Source organism: Oncorhynchus clarkii, chromosome 10 (genome assembly GCF_045791955.1).
Source record: "Oncorhynchus clarkii lewisi isolate Uvic-CL-2024 chromosome 10, UVic_Ocla_1.0, whole genome shotgun sequence".
Taxonomy (NCBI): Eukaryota; Metazoa; Chordata; class Actinopteri; order Salmoniformes; family Salmonidae; genus Oncorhynchus; species Oncorhynchus clarkii.
The window spans coordinates 67,738,497-67,745,688 of NC_092156.1; positions in this window are offsets into that span (position 1 = coordinate 67,738,497).

Below are 7,192 nucleotides of genomic sequence, written 5' to 3' on the forward strand. Positions count from 1 at the left end.
AAGGTGCGGATGTTGCATAGGATGTATGGTGAAAATACTTCCCTAAAGAAACCATGGTCACTGGTCATAGGGATTAAGTTTAACAGCTCGACAAATTCCTTGAATTAGTAGTGTGTTCATATTTGATTGAAGTATGGAATCAGACATGTCAATCTCCCATTTTTAAACACTAATGTTTTGGCAAAAATCAAACATTGCATGTATGGATACTTTATCTATGAAATAGCATTATCAATCTAGGTATCTTCAACTATGTATCTATATATTTTGATCAATAATGTATCTATATATTATATATTTTTATATATTTATCTATATCTATATGGTATCTATATATATATGTCAATAGATTCCGATAGCACATTTGACCACATCAATCAAATACAACTTTATTTGTCACTTGTGCCGAATACATCAAGTGTAGACCTTCCTATGAAATGCTTACTTACGTACAAGCCCTTAACCAACAATTCAGTTCAAGAAGAGTTAAGAAAATATTTACCAAATAGACTAAAATAAAAAATAAGAATAAAAAGTAACACAATAAGAATAACAATAACGAGGCTATATACAGGGGGCACTGGTACCGAGTCAGTGTGCAGGGGTACAGGTTAGTTGAGATAATCTGTACATGTAGGTGGGGGTGATGTGACTATGCATAGATAACAAACATTGAGTAGTAGCAGTGCACAAAAGGGGTGGGGGGTCAATGTAGATAGTCCGGTGGCAAATGTATTAATTGTTCAGCAGTCTTATGGCTTGGAGGTAGAAGCTGTTGAGGAGCCTTTTGGTCCTAGACTTGACGCTCCGGTACAACTTGCCGTGTGGTAGCAGAGAAAACAGTGTATAACTTGGGTGACTGGAGTTTCTGACAATTTGATGGGCTTTCTGACACCGCCTATTATATAGGTCCTGGATGGCAGAAAGCCTGGCCCCAGTGATGTACTGGGCCGTACGCACTACCCTCTGTAGCGCCTTACGGTCAGATGCTGAGCAGTTACCATACCAGGCGGTGATGCAACCAGTCAGGATGCTCTTGATGGTGCAGCTGTAGAACCTTTTGACAAACTGGGGACCCATGCCAAATCTTTTCAGTCTCCTGAGGGGGAAAAGGTTTTGTCCTGCCCTCTTCACGACTGTCTTGGTATGTTTGGACCATGATAGTTTGTCTGTACAGCACTTTGTGACATCATCTGATGTAAGAAGGGCTATATAAATAAATACATTTGATTGATTGATTGATTGGTGATGTGGACACCAAGGGACTTAATTAAAACTCTCGACACGCTTCACTACAGCTCCGTCGATGTTAAGGGGCCTGTTCGGCCCGCCTTTTCCTGTAGTCCACGATCAGCTCCTTTGTCTTGCTCACATTGACTGAGAGGTTGTTGTCCTGGCACCACACTGCCAGTTCTCTGACCTCCTCCCTATAGGCCGTCTCATCGTTGTCGGGGATCAGGCCTACCACTGTTGTGTCGTTAGCAAACTTAATGATGGTGTTGGAGTCGTGTTTGGCCACGCAGTCGTTTGTGAACAGGGAGTACAGGAGGGGACTAAGTACACACCCCTGAGGGGCCCCAGTGTTAAGGATCAGCGTGGCAGACATGTTGTTGCCTACTCTTACCACCTGGGGGCGGCCCGTCAGGAAGTCCAGGATCCAGTTACAGAGGGAGGTGCTTAGTCCCAGAGTCCTTAGCTTAGTGATGAGCTTCATGGGCACTATGGTGTTGAACACTGAGCTGTAGTGAATGAACAGCCTTCTCACATACAGTGTGGAGAACAAGTATTTGATACACTGCTGATTTTGCAGGATTTCCTACTTACAAAGCATGTTGAGGTCTGTAATTTTTATCATAGGTACACTTCAACTGTGAGAGGCAGAATCTAAAACAAAAATCCAGAAAATCACATTGTATGATTTTTAAGTAATTAATTTGCATTTTATTGCATGACATAAGTATACATCAGAAAAGCAGAACTTAATATTTGGTACAGAAACCTTTGTTTGCAATTACAGAGATCATATGTTTCCTGTAGTTCTTGACCAGGTTTGCACACACTGCAGCAAGGATTTTGGCCCACTCCTCCATACAGACCATCTCCAGATCCTTCAGGTTTCGGGGCTGTCGCTGGGCAATACAGACTTTCCGCTCCCTCCAAAGATTTTCTATTGGGTTCAGGTCTGGAGACTGGCTAGGCCACTCCAGGACCTTGAGATGCTTCTGACGGAGCCACTCCTTAGTTGCCCTGGCTGTGTGTTTCGGGTCGTTGTCATGCTGGAAAACCCAGCCACGACCCATCTTCAATGCTCTTTCAGAGGGAAGGAGGTTGTTGGCCAAGATCTCGTGATACATGGCCCCATCCATCCTCCCCTCAACACGGTGGAGTCGTCCTGTCCCCTTTGCAGAAAAGCATCCCCAAAGAATGATGTTTCCACCTCCATGCTTCATGGTTGGGATGGTGTTCTTGGGGTTGTACTCATCCTTCTTCTTCCTCCAAACACGGCGAGTGGAGTTTAGACCAAAAAGCTCTATTTTTGTCTCATCAGACCACATGACCTTCTCCCATTCCTCCTCTGGATCATCCAGATGGTCATTGGCAAACTTCAGACAGGCCTGGACATGCCCTGGCTTGAGCAGGGGGAACTTGCGTGCGCTGAAGGATTTTAATCCATGAGGGTGTAGTGTGTTACTAATGGTTTTCTTTGAGACTGTGGTCCTAGCTCTCTTCAGGTCATTTACCAGGTCCTGCCGTGTAGTTCTGGGCAGATCCCTCACCTTCCTCATGATCATTGATGCCCCACGAGGTGAGATCTTGCATGGAGCCCCAGACCGAAGGTGATTGAATTTCTTCCATTTTCTAATAATTGTGCCAACAGTTGTTGCCTTCTCACCAAGCTGCTTGCCTATTGTCCTGTAGCCCATCCCAGCCTTGTGCAGGTCTACAATTTTATCCCTGATGTCCTTACACAGCTCTCTCGTCTTGGCCATTGTGGAGAGGTTGGAGTCTGTTTGATTGAGTGTGTGGACAGGTGTCTTTTATACAGGTAACAAGTTCAAACAGGTGCAGTTAATACAGGTAATGAGTGGAGAACAGGAGGGCTTCTTAAAGAAAAACTAACAGGTCTGTGAGAGCCGGAATTCTTACGGGTTGGTAGATGATCAAATACTTATGTCATGCAATAAAATGCTAATTAATTACTTTAAAAAAATACAATGTGATTTTCTGGATTTTTGTTTTAGACTCCGTCTCTCACAGTTGAAGTGTACCTATGATAAAAATTACAGACATGCTTTGTAAGTAGGAAAACCTGCAAAATCGGCAGTGTATCAAATACTTGTTCTCCCCACTGTAGGTGTTCCTTTTGTCCAGGTGGGAAAGGGCAGTGTGGAGTATGATTGAGATTGCATCATCTGTGGATCTGTTATGGCATGTGGATCTGTGGATCTGTTGCGGTATGTGAATTGGAGTGGGTCTAGGGTGTCCGGGAGGATGCTGTTGTGTTGATGTTGTGGTGTGTTTAAATTGTAATTAAAAGGTCCAATGAAGCCATTTTTATCTCAATTTCAAAACAATTCTGGAAAACAATTAGGTACCTTACTGTGATTGTTTTCAATTTAAAATGTCTAAAAGAAAAAAATTGCTTCTTAGTGAAGAGCAATTTCTCAAGGAAAAATGTTGGTAGGGCAGTCTGGGAGTGGTTTGCATGGGGAGGGGAAATCTTGAAACTAGCTGTTATTGGCAGAGAGGTCTGGAACTCTCTTTCTTATTGGTCTATTAACTAATTTACCACTTGGTAATGTCACAACAGAAGGCCAAAACTCCATCCCACGAAAACAGGCTGAAATTTCAGTTGACCTTTTTTAACAGCTTTTACACTCAAAGGGTTTTGTCCGTTTCACAGTATTACTACTGTGGAAATATATAGACATATATATATATATACAGTACCAGCCAAAAGTTTGGGCACACCTACTCATTCCAGGGTTTTTCTTTCTTTTTACTATTTTATACATTATAGAATAGTAGTGAAGACATCACAACTATGAAATAACACATATGGAATCATGTAGTAACCAAGAAAGTATTAAAAAAATCTAAATATATTTTATATTTGAGATTCTTCAAATAGCCATCCTTTGCCTCGATGACAGCTTTGCACACTCTTGGCATTCTCTCAACCAGCTCCATAAGGAAAGCATTTAAGGTGTGCCTTGTTAGAAGTTAATTTGTGGAATTTCTTTCCTTCTTAATGTGTTTGGGCCAATCAGTTGTGTTGTGATGGTTTAGTAGTGGTGGTGGTTTACAGAAGATTTGGTAAAACACCAAGTCCATATTATGGCAAGAACAGCTCAAATAAGCAAAGAGAAGCAAAGGTCCATCATTACTTTAAGACATGAAGGTCAGTAAATACGGATAATTTCAATACATTTTTAAGTTTCTTCGAGTGAAGTTGCAAACACCATCAAGCGCTATGATGAAACTGGCTCTCATGAGGACTGCCACAGGAAAGCAAGACCCAGAGTTACCTCTGCTGCAGAGGATAAGTTTATTAGAGTTAATGGCACCTCAGATTGCAGCCCAAATAAATGCTTCACAGAGTTCAAGTAACAGACACATCTCAATATCAACTGTTCAGAGGAGACTGTTTGAATCAGGTCTTCATGGTCGAATTGCTATATAGAAATCACTACTAAAGTCACCAATAAGAAGAAGAGACTTGCTTGGGCCAAGAAACATGAGCAATGGACATTAGACCAGTGGAAATCTGTCCTTTGGTCTGACGCTGTGTCTTTGTGAGACGCGGAGTAGGTGAACAGATGATCTTCGCATGTGTATTTCCCACCGTAAGGCATGGAGGAGGTGGTGTGGAGGTGCTTTGATGGTGACACTGTCTGTGATTTATTTAGAATTCCAGGCACACTTAACCAGCATGGCTACCACAGCATTCTGCAGCGATACGCCATCCCATCTGGTTTGCGTTTAGTGGGACTTTCATTTGTTTTTCAACAGGACAATAACCCAACACACTTCCAGGCTGTGTAAGGGCTATTTTACCAATGAGGAGAGTAATGGAGTGCTGCATCAGATGACCTGGCCTCCAAAATCACCTGACCTCAATCCAATTGAGATGGTTTGGGATGAGTTGGACTGCAGAGTGAAGGAAAAGCAGCCAACAAGTGCTCAGCATATGTGGGAACTCCTTCAAGATTGTTGGAAAATACTTTCTCATGAAGCTTGCCAAAAGTGTGTAAAGGGTGGCTACTTTTTAAGAATTTGTTCAACACTTTTTTGTTACTACATGATTCCATATGTGTTATTTAATAGTTTTGATGTCTTCACTATTATTCTACAATGTAGAAAATAGTAGAAAATAAAGAAAAACCCTGAAATGTGTAGGTGTGTCCAAACGTTTGACCGGTACTGTATATAAGACTGCACTCTGCCTTTAAGGTTTGTATCACAGGCCTCAGTGGCTGCTGTCTCATCTAATCATCTTCCCTGGGCTTCTTAGGGCCAGAGGTCAACCCTACACTATTACTGAGTCCAATAGGAAAGGTGAGCTATTCTCTCTCTGTGTGTGTGTGTGTGTGTGTGTGTGTGTGTGTGTGTGTGTGTGTGTGTGTGTGTGTGTGTGTGTGTGTGTGTGTGTGTGTGTGTGTGTGTGTGTGTGTGTGTGTGTGTGATCAGAGACACACTGAAATACAGTAGGATGACATTACCAACCATGTCTTAATGTTATAATCCCTTCAGACGGTTGGTTACAATGCTACACTCACTACGTGCCTCACATTGACCCGGTACCCCCTGTATATAGCCTCGTTATAGTTATCTTATTGTGTTACTTTAAATGATTTACTTTAGTTTATTTTGTCAATATTTTCTTAACTCTAATTCTTGAACTGCATTGTTGGTTAAGGGCTTGTAAGTAAGCATTTCACAGGTAAGGTTGTATTCAGCGCATGTGACTAATACAATTTGATTTGATTTGAAATTGTAAGTATTCCAACTATTTCGTTTATTGACAGAAATGAAGAAAACATTGACATTCAATACTACAATACTATACCATTAATTCCTACCATGATTTACAAAACGTGTCATAATACCATCATAACACAGTGTTGGTGCTATCTGGTATTCTTGGGATGTCAATACCCAGACCATAACCTTAACTATCACCATAACTGTAACGTCTGCTCCCAACTCACACCCTCAAACACCTAGATCCCCTGAACGCAGCTCACTCTCCAGCCCACTCAAACACCTAGATCCCCTGAACGCAGCTCACTTTCCAGCCCACTCAAACACCTAGATCCCCTGAACGCAGCTCACTTTCCAGCCCACTCAAACACCTAGATCCCCTGAACGCAGCTCACTTTCCAGCCCACTCAAACACCTAGATCCCCTGAACGCAGCTCACTTTCCAGCCCACACTCTCAAACACCTAGATCCCCTGAACGCAGCTCACTTTCCAGCCCACTCAAACACCTAGATCCCCTGAACGCAGCTCACTTTCCAGCCCACACTCTCAAACACCTAGATCCCCTGAACGCAGCTCACTTTCCAGCCCACACCCTCAAACACCTAGATCCCCTGAACGCAGCTCACTTTCCAGCCCACACCCTCAAACACCTAGATCTCCTGAACGCAGCTCACTTTCCAGCCCACACCCTCAAACACCTAGATCCCCTGAACGCAGCTCACTTTCCAGCCCACACCCTCAAACACCTAGATTCCCTGAACGCAGCTAACTTTTCAGCCCACACCCTCAAACACCTAGATCCCCCGAACGCAGCTCACTTTCCAGCCCACACACAAACACCTAGATCCCCTGAACGCAGCTCACTATCCAGATCCTAATCACCTGAATTCTATTCACTTGTTCACACACCTGTATGTCATTATCACACACTATTTAGTTCAGTTCTTTGCACCCCATCACTGTGAGGTATTGTTTGTTTTGTGCACACGTCTTTCGGAGCACTGGGCTTCCCTGTGATTTACTCCTCCTGTGTTGGATAGTTTTTGCCTGCCTCACTAACGACGCTTTTTGCCTATTCCCTGCCTGTACTTGAGCCTATCGGATTTCCTGTTATCTACCTATTGCCCGATCTCCCGGACCACGTTACTAGCCTTTTCCCTGCCTGTACTGTTTCCCTTTTGGACCCCCTGTGTATGACCTTCTGCC